At 41.4% G+C, this 12,827-nt stretch overlaps 1 protein-coding gene across 5 annotated transcripts in view; it reads right to left on the reverse strand.

Annotated features, from left to right (window-relative positions):
• Positions 1–12,827, reverse strand: part of BORCS5 (BLOC-1 related complex subunit 5) — an 81,810-nt gene that overhangs the window by 48,498 nt on the left and 20,485 nt on the right. The gene's annotated exons all lie outside the window — the stretch shown is intronic.

Below are 12,827 nucleotides of genomic sequence, written 5' to 3' on the forward strand. Positions count from 1 at the left end.
GATCCTTAAGGATTGAAATAATGTTCATTCCTTTCATAAGAAAATAATGATAAACAAGAGTTGAAGTTCAGTATAAACATGAGATAAGACACTATTTTAAGGTCACTTATTACATTTCCTGTGGAAGAAATACAAAATTTTCTTTCTTAGCACTGTTTCATGACCAACATTTTGGCTGGAACAAGCCTAGTGTGTTAAATTAATAAAAATAGTTACAAGGTACAGTGAACTCCAAACTTTGATAACTGAGGCTCAAGGGGAAAAAAAGGCATTTGCACACAACTTTGTGCAAGTGAGCACATCCTGGCTTACTTTCCAGAGAAAATATCCCACAGCTGAAAATCCAAAGTGGTACAGCAATAGCTCAACCAAAGTTTAATGAAACAGTACTTAAGAGCTCACCAGCAGAACTCACTCCTCCCTGAAATTACAGCTCTAGATAGACAACAGAGTTTGTGCAGCAAGTTTGTGATTGTGACTACCTTACTTTATCACTACACAGAGGGAGTAGAAATGCACTAAGGCTTGCTACAACCTACAACTTTGGCACTGATGCTTTCCCTAGTGCTCAAAAATGAGAACCAACCCCTCTGCATCTCATCCCAAGTTATTTCTGCTTTTCTGGCCGTCTCTGCTCCACCTCAGCATGGCAAGAGGCACAGAGCCCTGTGGCTGAGGAGGGGGACCCCAACCTGTGTGCCCTCAGCCCATCTGCTCCTCAGCTTATCTTGATTTCACTGTACCTTATTTTGATTTGCAAGAAAAATAAGCCTAGCAATCTGGATAATAAAGAGGCAGTTTAGCATAGCAGAGAACTTGATCAGTCTTCTGAAAAACTTCAGTAGGGTTAAAAATTAGAAGCAGTACAGGTCTTGTTTTCTTACCATGCCCCTTCAGTTAAGAAGATAAGGGAGTGGGAAAATCAAAACCATCAAAATAGTTGGCATCAAAACAGTTTCTAAACAAAAAGTTTATGAACAGTCTCAGCATGTTTTATCTTTTCCAACCTCAGTTCCTTCTGGATGACAGCTTTCCAAAGTAAAGACCAATTCTGCTGGTTTTAGGGAAAAGAGTCCCAAAGCCATTAGGTTTAGCTTGCTCTGCTCACCCTTGCTCTTGGAAAAATCACCAAACTGAACTGAGGATTAAAGAGCAGAATACAAAATATTTGTACAGAATGCCCAAAGGTGCAAGTCCACCAGTCCAGCTGTCTCTGCTCCTGCCACAGCATCACCACTCAGTGCTTCATAACCACCCTGCCCCACTTTCCTGAGCAGTATGTTGGTCAGCAAAGCATCAGAGAATCCAAAAGGGACACTCTGTGGGAAGCCAGAGTGCCTCAATAAATCCTGCCCATGTTATCTTCTCCTGCACCAAGTCCAGAAGCTAATTTTGGGTATGTGCTTGCCTTAGTCCCAAAGTACCTAACTGGGACAGCTGGCAGAGCTGATCTCAGCTGGTGACCTCAGTCCACAACCCCTGGGATTGCTCCCCACACCAGCCCAAGTGCCTGCCACCTTCCATGGTGAGCCAAATCAAGTTCCTTGCCTATCAGAAAAGCTTTTCCTTTTTGTTTCCCAGGGAGTTCCCTGGTCACATTGATCACCCTCTCTTCCTTTCATCTTAAAATTTTGTTTACAAGGAGTAGAGATGAGTCACTCAAGACCACTAGTTAAATATTAATTGATTGGAGGCTGGAAAACAAACATCCTCAGTTTCTTATCTTTTCCCAAAACTCTACCAAATCTGTTAAATATTAACAATTCCTACCTTTTCTTTTGTCCTGAATGCACTACCCTTATCTTTGTTGCACATTGACCATGATGGCAGATCAGCACAGCCCATTTTTAGCCAATTCACTCAACCATTTCACTGTATCTTTATGGAGAAACCACCTTTTTTCACATCAATCCTACTCCTGCAGAACAGTACTTCAGTATCCAACTCACACTCCTGTGTTTCACAGCATAGAAAACTGCTTTATTTTTACTTACATCTTAAACAGTTGATGCAATCAAAACTTTAAGCTTTTTAGAGGCTTCCTTTTGCAAGTTGAGGTGGTAGAAAGGTTGACAGACCACCACCATTTTCTCTGCACAAGCAAGAGCTATGACATGAAAAATAATTCTGCTCCAACCACATTTGTCCCGTTGCCTGGCATTAAAATCTAGGCCAAGCCTTTACATTCCTCATCTAAATACATATGCAAACATTGACCACAAAAGTAATTGGATTCAGATAGTAATAAAAGGCATTTGGCATTTAAAATAAAGAAGTGAAAGTCTAAAACACCACTGCAGCTTAATCATCAGTTGTCATAATAGAGATCATTAGACAAAAGAAATCATTTATGTTCCAAGTGATTAATCTACAAATTCTGTCTTCTCTACCACAGAATATAATAAATCAGATGAATAACTGAGGGAATGTACAACAGTGGAGAATTGCAAACTATTGCAAAAAAAAAGCAATTCAGCCACCACCCAAACTGACTCCAAATTTCAGTTCATACTAAAACTGGTGACAAGTTCCCTGAAGGGGAGACAACCAAAACCAAGAGTAAGTATCCTATCCTGATTTGTCCTGTTTCTGCAAATGTATAAATGCAAACATGTACCTCCATTTCAGTCACCTGCATCTTGCTACTTTCACATCACAGAAAAAGATTTGCTCTCATGGGAGGCAAAGCAGCATGCAGTACTTTAGAAGTTTTATTTCCAGTATCTCTTCCACTTCCTATTAAAGATAAAGTTTCTGTTTAATCAGATGAAGTCAAGACTTCAGGGTTAAAAGGAAAATCAAGCTTCCCTTTTAGGTTCAGGCTTTGTTTAGCTGACAGAAACCTTCCTAGACTCCTACTACAAAGAATGAGAATGGATAAAATTCTGACCAACCTTTTTCCCTTCCTCCTCCTGAGCCAGCTGAGACCAACCCTGAGCCATTCCTTGCAGAGAGATCAGCCAGCACCAGGAGTGCCAGCAGTGCCTCTCCAGCAGTTTTGTGTTTGGTATCAAAAGGAACACTTTAATTTTATCCAAAATTTGTGAAGCATCACCAGGATTTGTTCTTCCTGGAGCTCATCAACACCATCTTAGTCTGATTAAGAACTAAAAGCAAAGGGTTACTCACTGAAACACTACCAGATGAAAATTATGTTTTTTGAGATCTCTTGATGACCATGATTTATAATTCCCTGGTCCATAAGATCACACTTTCCAAGGAGCTCCTTGGAAGCATTCCATTTACAGCACCACAACTGCAAATGGTACCTGCAGTCCAGCAGATCCCAGGTCAGCTTCCAATGACACACAACAGTCAGACAGAAGGTGGAGGATGCACAGCAGAAAACCCACCACAACAAGGACACAGCAGAGTAAAAACACAGTAAGAAGAGACAATCACTTGTGCGGCCAGCTAATATCTGAAAAGGAAAGGGTTTTTTAGGATAAGGGTTTTCCTTGGCACTATGCTTCTTGTTTTAACTTGAAACATGACTTCCCATCTATGGTAGCTGGCACAGGAATTTAGAAAAAGTCTGCAGAAAGAGTGAATTTTAAACGAGGAAACTCAGACTCCAGTGCTTTTACACCAAATGTGTAAAAGCTCATCATGTGCTGATGAGGCATGCCTTGCCAGGGATTTCACTTTGGACAGCTGAGATCAGGGGCAGGAGAACATGCCCAAGTAATTTTGCACGGCGTCTCACTGAGAACAACTTTAGGCAAGCAGTAACATTGCCTATATTAGCATTTTAAATTTTTTTAAGTGGTTATATGCAAATAGGTTATAATCTTAAATTCCTGGTGTGCACCAACAACCTTCCCAAGCACCTAAAGGTTTGGGCAGCACATAGTGAAGAACACTACTCTCCAGCTGATGTCCAGATGTTGTGGTACAGACTCCTGTTAATGCACTGATGAGAAGAGAATCACATAAATCCCTTGCCAACTCAAAGGGCTTTTATTGCCATGATAGACTGGACACAAGATACCTTCATGACATTTCCAAGGCAAGAGAGATTAAGGTTCAAGACATTCCTCTTCCACACTCCCTCTCCTAAAAATAACTTAGGAATTAGCAAAGCACTGGATTTAGCTGAACAGACATATGTGATCAATACAAAGATTCTCCCAAACAAATGTCTTCATTTATGTGAGATTACCTGTACTCATACACAAGGAAGGTGGAGTAAAAGCCTGGAATTTTAGGCTATCTCTTAACAGACAGGTTATTTCTTCCCCTTTCCCCTTCTCACTTTGTGTCTGTCCCATGATCACTTCTCTCCCAGTTCATCCCATGATCTGCACTCCTGCACCAACACTGGTTTGTAGGACTGGTGATGAACTGGAAAGAAGACTCATTGAACTGAACATTTCTGAGCTGGGGAGAAGGGAAGAGTGCTGCAATCATTTTCTAGACACAGTTCTGGAGTTCCATCTCCTGTGCTGGATAAACATTTTTTCTCAGCACAATGGGCCAACAGGGAAGCATTTACTATGCACCACTCTTGGCATGAGACCACCTTGGTCTTCAACACACCTATGATCAAAAGAGTGCTGTCAAGAAAAAAATTACTCAACTCCCTGTTACAGATGGTGCTGAGGTGAGGATCAAGAGCCATGGACAGCCTCTGAACCTCAAATTCTTTCACCTGAATTACTGCTGATCTATACACACATTTTCTTACCACACACACTTAGAAATCTGCTAGTAACCAAAAATAAGTGGCACCCAAAATTTCTATTTTGCAAGATCATAAAGCTTTCTGAAAGGTTTTCAGCTGAAGATCACTGCACCATCTCCTCCTCAAATACCTAGTACTGTTTCAGCCTGTAGCTGCCTCTCAGCAAAAAGCACTGTGTGGATCAACTGTGTACTAAACCCAGCAAAGCCACCAAGACCTTGGTCACTTGGTACCAGTGCAAACGGAACACAAATATTCATGGAAAGAGCCTGAAGAGACAGCAGTTTCCAGCGTGCTGTTTCAGCAAGGTTTCCACCCCTTTTCAACCATGCCTGCTACTTCTTTTGTATTCCACTGACACCCTGTGGCACTTACCTAGACTGCAGGCTTTCCAATCTCAATATCCATTTTCTTAACTACAGGGGTAAAAAACAGCAGGTCAGAAAACAGAGAAAGGACACTGCAAGCCTGAGCTGAAGGACTGCTGGTGCATCTCCTTACTCCCAAGGCATGAAATGCACAGATTTCTCCTGCACAGCAGTTACCCACTGCTGTCCCAGTATCCCACTTGCTGTTACATCTTTCCCTTGGGTACAAACACATCACTGCCATGCTGATGTAGCATGGTGAAAATAATCTCATTTTAATGCCTCAGCTTCTCAGGTCTTTTACTGCAGCACTGAATGACACTTCACACTTCAATACTGCTGTCTAAGTTACACAAGTGACTTCCAGGGGACATCCTAACTAACAACTGCAGCACAGGATCCCAAAGTCTCAGTTTTCACTGTGTTAGTACAGACTCATCCACCTTTTCATGAGTGTCATTTCTATATATATCAGCATATAAAAAAAAAAACCACAACAACAAAAACCCCATACAAGTGTATTCAAAGAGCAGCCTGGTATTTTTACTGTTTGCCCTTAACCTCTAAAAAACCTCTCGTAAGTAGCAAGTGCACTTAATTTTGCCCTTCAACTGTTTACCACATGAAGAAACATACTCATAGTGTATCTTTAATAAGAAACATACTCATAGTAGATCTTTAATACAACAGGCAGGAGACATGGCATATTTTGCATTTAATGAATACATCAAGGGGCAGTTTGGGCATATTGTGTCTTCTCTGAAATTACTGCCACAATTACACACGTAATTATAATATTATAAATATTTTGAAACATGAGAGAAGCAGACATGTGCAACACAGGTAAAAACACCCATGTAAACAGTCATACACATACACACAGGAAAACCTCAAACAAAAAACTCCACAAGCATCCAAGATACCAGCTCACGCACAGAAGGTGCTCACATCGCTTCAGTGCTATCCTCAGAATTTCTCAAGTGGCTTAAGATTGCTGAAAGATAAGAATTTCCACTATAAAAAAGGAAAACACTAATCTCCCACACCAATAAGCATCACAGCATTCCAAGGATGACCACAGTGTCTCAGCAGCTCCCACCAAAGGCTGCCTGGAGCCCTTAGCTCAGCCTGCAGGCATGCTGGCAGAGTGGTGCCTATGCACAGCTACAACAGGCAGCAACTCCACTCCCTACTAACATTACTACTCATCACTTTGTTACCACTGCAAACTGAAAATCAGGGTGTCCAGGAGATCATCTGTATCTCAGGGTTCAATATGCAATCTGCAATTGCACATCATCTGGTTTATGCATGCAAGGGTGTCAACAAGGCAAGCATACCATGGCCAGCCCCACATGGAAAATAGAGGGAATATTCAGTGTGTCAGACCTCACTGTTTAAGCCAAATGAACCACAAAATTCCTATTTTCCCTTTTGTTAAGATGCCCTAAGAAAGGAAGAGAGGCAGATCAAATTTGATTCTAGACTTCAAGGTTTCATAACAATGAGCTTGCTGACCTGTGCTTTATTGGTCAGCTGCTGATCTCATCTTACACAATCATCCAGAGAGAACATGGTTAAAGCTGAGCTCCCACCACGCTGCTTTGATAACAAGGCTAAGGGCTGGAGCAGACCTGCTCTTTCATTTGTACCTTAAAACCCTTTTCATTTTTATAATACTTTAGTAAGTCAAACACTAATTAGAAAAGGGGCATATTATTTACACATATGACTTTCTGGAATCTGCTCTTTATTCTGCTGATAGTGTTTGGGCAGGAAATAAATACAAGAGTGGAGTTTTTGAATGATGTGATGTTACAGAAAGTGCAGCTAACTGCAGACAGGCAGAACATACAGAAGCATCCTCTCATCTTTTACCTCTGGCATACTCACTTGACTGAATCAGCACCCATAGAGGGGAAAAAAATCAATAATTAGGGTGCAATAATTTACATCCTCTTGGGTAAGCATAACATTTCTCAATAAACTAACTGACCCAAAACCAAATAACCTTCTGAACCTGGATAAACTTATTAATTCCTATAAAGCCTAAGATCCAACAGAAACATTCAATTTCCAAAAGTGATGCAATGCAATGCAATGCTGGTCCAGCAGTAAGACAGAAACATTCCAAAACCAGCCACCAGTCAAGAGAAAGAATATTAACAGGGGTAGGGGGGGTCACACAGCATCACATGAAGCAACCTACACATGTACAGCTGGTATCTACAGATCCTTCCTCCAGAGATGCAGTGCTTAATTCCTCTTTTATAATGTCTGTCTGCTGAAATTCTTATTTCCTCTGCTTCTCTGGAAATGCAAGTAAAAAACTAGAGAAGCACCAAATTTAATACAGTAATTAAACTAGCAGCAGTGCTCCCTGTGCCTTTGAAATAAATTACAAAACAGTACAGATGTACAGGGCATAAATGTATCTCCTAAACATGTTTCTGACATGAACATTTCATTGCATGCAATTTTCATTGACAGAAAACATCAAGTTCAACAGATGGATATCCATCAGAGAAAGAGACCAAGAGACACATTAAAAAGAAGTGAGAAATGTAACTGGCCCCTCAGCCAAAGACTCAATCAAGTCTTAGCTTATGAACAAGGCAGTAATGCTGAATAAAATACACAAATGTAAAGGAGAGAGAGAGAAAAAAAGAAAAAATTCCATCCAGACTTTGATGCCTAAAATCCTTGAGGACAAAAGAGTTCTCCATGTGCTTTCCCATTACATGCTTATCCTTGTCTGGAAAGATTCACTATCTACACTCCAGCAGAACACACTCCAGCTCCTCTGCCTAATCAACCAGATGCATCTGATTTCCAGTCTCCTCCCAACATAAAGAGATCACACATTCTGTTAGCATTTATGATTACACTTGGATATTCTGGATGTTGTAAGCAGTTATTTGCCTTTCACCTTAGCCTGTTAACAGCGATTTCAAGGCACACTGACCAGCATGCAGATACACCTCATTAAAGTCTGTGGCAAATTGATAAGCCAGGACACAGTTAACTCCCTCCCACATGGTTATTTTGCTCAGCACATCTTCTAATGTACCCCAAGGGCAGCTCTGCCAGGCTCTGTGAAGGTAAAGGTAGGAGCCAACACACAAACTACACCAAGGGGTGTGGAACAGCTGGCGAAGGGAAGGGAAAGGTAGAGAATCTGCAGTTCCTAATGCTCTCCCTGTGGGTATGGAGCATATTGACTGGATAATGTCTAACCAGAGACCCAAATCCTCTCACACAGAAAACTGACTTAGTTCAGGTCTCCAAACAGCCAACAAACAACTGAGGAATACATGGAAGTCAGACAGCATCATCCACTCCTTCAGCTGTCCTTTGAAGGGAAAGCTCCCTTCCCCAAAACTGAAGCACCTTCTAGATTCTGATTTCAGGAGCTACTTTCAAGTCATGAATTCAAAATGGAGAGACAGATCTCTACAATACAGAATATTGCTCTACAACCCTAAAAAGCCCCAAATAAACACCAAACCCAAACCTAAAAAACAACCCCACTAACAAACAAAATAACAATAAAAAAGCTCAAACTCACCAGGCAGATGTACTCACACTCTTGGTACCTCTTTCCATCCAGCATGCACATTTTGTTACAAGTACTGGGCATGGGGTCCATCCAACAAACTTGGATGTTTCAAATTCTGGTAGAGGCCTATACCCTCAGCAGTTGCAAGCAGCAGATCCTCCTTTTAAGGCACAGGGGCAGATTAATAAAACTATTCAAGTAGCATGTGTAGAGAATTATAGCAATAAAGCTCACTGACATGTGCTATTAGCTAAATTCCCTACACTATAAATTGAAGTAGGAGCATACAGCAAGGAAAGGGGAAGAAGAGAGGATGGAAGAAAATACTGAAGAGTGAGATGTGACAAAATCTTGCTTTAACTGCAGTAAAGTCTAAACATCCGTCCTTCCTTTATACACTATGCTAGAAAGAAAAATACAGTGGTATTTTTTTAGACAAGTAGCTTTCCTACCTGAAAAACAACTTCATAAAAGAAGTTATGAAAGTATAAACAATCATTTCAAGGTAACACAAGCTTCTTCTTCTTGAAGAACCACAGAGCATCTGTACAGCATCACAAGTTTCACCCCAGATTTTTCAGCATCTCCCTGCTCTTCTCAGCTGAAGCTGTACACCAGCTGTAATATATGACAAGTTTGCCACTTCAAAATATATTGAGCCTAAAAGGAAACTCCTTGTGCTGGACCTACTCTTTCTGCCATGTAACCTGGCTTTCCTTGTTGCACTGCTTCCAGGTAAACTGTAGCCTCGACTTCTCAGAGTAAAAGTCTCACTGTGCTCTTTATGAAATGCCTTTCATAAATAACAATAATAAATATGGGTAACAAGCAGCAGAGTAAGTAAAGTTCTCACTGTATACTCCTTAATGTAATTACTTAATTTACTTCCAGTTCATGACTGACAGAGCTTTGCTCAATATACCCTTAAACAACTTTATGGGCAGAAATGCCACAACCTTACTGAAGAACCTCTTCCCATTACTTGCTATTCTTAGAAAAACAGCAGGATTATTTGCAGGACAAGAATCCAGTTATTCTGGGCTAGAGGATGAGCTGCACACAATACCCTTCACAAGGCTACAAAGTGGTCTTCAAAACAAAGGGGAATGGAGTGCACAAGTAACTTGCTGAATGTCTGCAAAAAGACATTTATGTGACACATCTGGGAATGCAGGTGAGCCTCAGCAGCCTCTGCTGACCTTTTTACTCTCAGGGCTTGAGGCACCAGGAGTGCCTGTGAGAGAAGACATGCTGCACATGAGAAATGCAAATTGCATGTGACATAGCTGAACTGTTCATAGGCCAGCCTCCAGCAGCACATCAGCATATTGCTTAATTCATAGAAACAATCCCTGCTCTCCTGGGAACCTGCACACAACAATCCAAACACCATCAGACAAAACAAAACAGAAAGAAAAGTATCATCACATTCTTGCAGAAAGCCAAGCAGTTACCATCAACAGCTTCAACAGCTAAATATCTAGCATTAAAATTGTTCTTTTAGTACTAAAGTTTCCTCCAGAAATAAGTCAGAACACAAAAGGGGCTGCTGAATTATGTCTAAATAACCACAAGCCCATATTCAGTGAACTCACAGTATGCTCAATACTCAGTATGAGGCTTCCAAGGGATGCTGCCATAACAGCTTCCTCCAAACAAGGAGGAAACAACAAAGGAAAGGGCAGGCACAAAAGGGAAAGCACAAAAATATAACCAGTATTTACAGGGGACTGGTTACCAAAAGTTTGTTTCAACTTACTACAGGTGCTGTTTTAGTTAGGGGTTAATTTTGATGTACAAGAACCACCAGAGGAAGGTCACAGTCCTCCCTGACCTGCCAGCAGCAGCTGACAGTCACTGCCTACCTGGCAGCTTTTGTCACCCAGTCAGGATTCTCAGACGGCCACAGTAACACCAGGCTGACCTGAAGAACCATGAAATGAGATTGGAGAGGAAACTAATCACAAAATCCTATGGGAACTGGAGGAGGCACAGTATGTAGAGAAGGTTCTGCTGCTCACACAGTGCCTCTGCAGTCATATAGTAATCTCTGTTTCTATACCTTTTACCAGTGCACAATTCTAGCCATAAGTGAGAAAACGTTTCTTTCCCCAAAAAGCCTCCAGAGACAAATAAAGCTTGTAAGAAAAGAAAGAGATTTTTTGTCTGGGCCTGCAATGAAGGAGCAAGGACATAGGTTTTAAACCAAAGAGAGTAGGTTTAGATTGGACATAAGAAAGAAATTTTTTTTTATGATGAGGCTGGAACAGGCTGTCCAGATCAGGAGTCCTCAAGGTCAAGTTGGACAGAGCTTTGAGCAACCTGACAGCAGCTTTCCAGTTCCTGAAGTGAGCCTATAAGAAATATGGAGAGGGACTCTCTACAAGGGGTCATAGCTGTACCTCTGAGGTGCAATTCTCACTGTAGAAGTCAAGGGAAAGCATGAAAGATGTAATGGACAGGACACTGGCATTTTCTGCCAAGTGAGACTGCACAATGGTAAAGATTTCCAGGTTCACTGATTGTAAGCTCCACTCACTATGGATAGGAGGAACAAGGGCATTTGTTTTTCAAGAACATGCAGTGTTTACATGACCATGTACTTTGCCAGTCCATTTATTTAATGATTATTCCCCTTCTGAAACACAAAACCAATTGGCTTTGCTTAGGCAAGGAGAAACTGAATAGAACAATGAAGTCCACCTGCAAGCTGGACACAAGACACAAGCTTTTAAAATAAGCTCCTCAAAGATCTTGAAACTTCTTCAACCTTTCCAGAAACAATCTTGCATGGGAAGAATACAGATAAGAGACCAGTCCAAAACAGAACAGCTTCTCAAGTGGGCCTGTGGTAGATCTGCCACCTCTCAAGAGTCAATTCACTCAACAGGCCCACACTGCCTTCTGTAGTGAACACAAGTATCAGTCTGGTTGTTCAAGTAATAACAAGTACTTGAGGGTGAAAAAGTTGATCACAAAAGTGATTGAGCATGCAAAACTCTTGAGCAGTCACCAGATGTCACCAGGTCTCAGGAGACTCGTGGGGAAGCAGCCAAGTGACAAAAGCAGAAGAGAATGATTCTATCATACATCCACAGCTTTAGGTCCAAAGGCCAGAAAAAGCAGCTCAGTCACCAAGACAACTTAAAGGGTGCACTTTAGGAGCTGAAGGACCTGGACTGGTCATCTAAGGCAGTGCCCTCCAACCTTAGCATCTCAGCCACATGGCTGCTGCTCTCTGTTCTCTCTTCCCACCTCAAGCCCTGGAACCCTGACACTCTAACAGACTCCTAGGAACACCAACTCTGGAAGTAATCACCAGTCTCACTTCCCAGGACTTCCCTCCACAGGCCTTGTGCAACCCAGGTTTGCTCATGAGCTTGGGTGGAACTGAAACTCTGCCATCACATTCTTACACACTCACAACAACTTTCATGCCAGATGTTGTAGCATCTTCTAAATTTTTTTCTCTCATATTAAAACTTCCTCATTTCTTTTAGGGATTTGGATTCCAGCATTTACACTTCAAGCTGTCACTGGCATGACCCTGGTTATGTCTTACATACAAAGCAGGACAAAGCATGTGCTTTACAGGCAAAGCATGTTCTGCTTTTTTTCATGGCCCCTCTATCTTTTTGCCCCTCCTGCAGTAAACAGCAGTCAGTGCCATGCACACCCAGAACACACTCATAAAATAAAGTGTCCAATAATATGTTAAATGCACGGCCCAGTAGGCTATAATAATGTCTACAAGTTTTAGTCATGTTTCAGTACCCTCATGCAGTAAGCATACACAAACAAACAAAAAGTAAATTACTTTCTGTCCAAAAAGTGGTGGTGTGATGCTACCTCTGTTCTTTGTTAAACTGCAGGCTCAACAACTATGATTGAAATCTTCACTTTCCTTTCGATAGAAGAAACAAAGAATGAGTGCAAGGGATGAAAGTAAAAAAAAATAGAGTGGGAGGAAAAGAAACAAAGAAAAGTCTCAGCCCATCTACCCCACTACAAAAAAACAAGAATAAAACCTGCTCTGTATTGGAAACTCCCACAAGGTACCTTGATTTCAAGCAGCTGAACACACACACACAGGTAGCTATGACTCTGAGAGTAACATACAGTCTGTTTTTAAAAGACTAGAGTAAAACAGGAGATTGCCATCCATTATATACTAGAAAATAACACAGCATCTCTCATCAACCAGTGGTACAGGGCA

The sequence above is a fragment of the Ammospiza nelsoni genome, chromosome 5, assembly GCF_027579445.1.
Source record: "Ammospiza nelsoni isolate bAmmNel1 chromosome 5, bAmmNel1.pri, whole genome shotgun sequence".
Taxonomy (NCBI): domain Eukaryota; kingdom Metazoa; phylum Chordata; class Aves; order Passeriformes; family Passerellidae; genus Ammospiza; species Ammospiza nelsoni.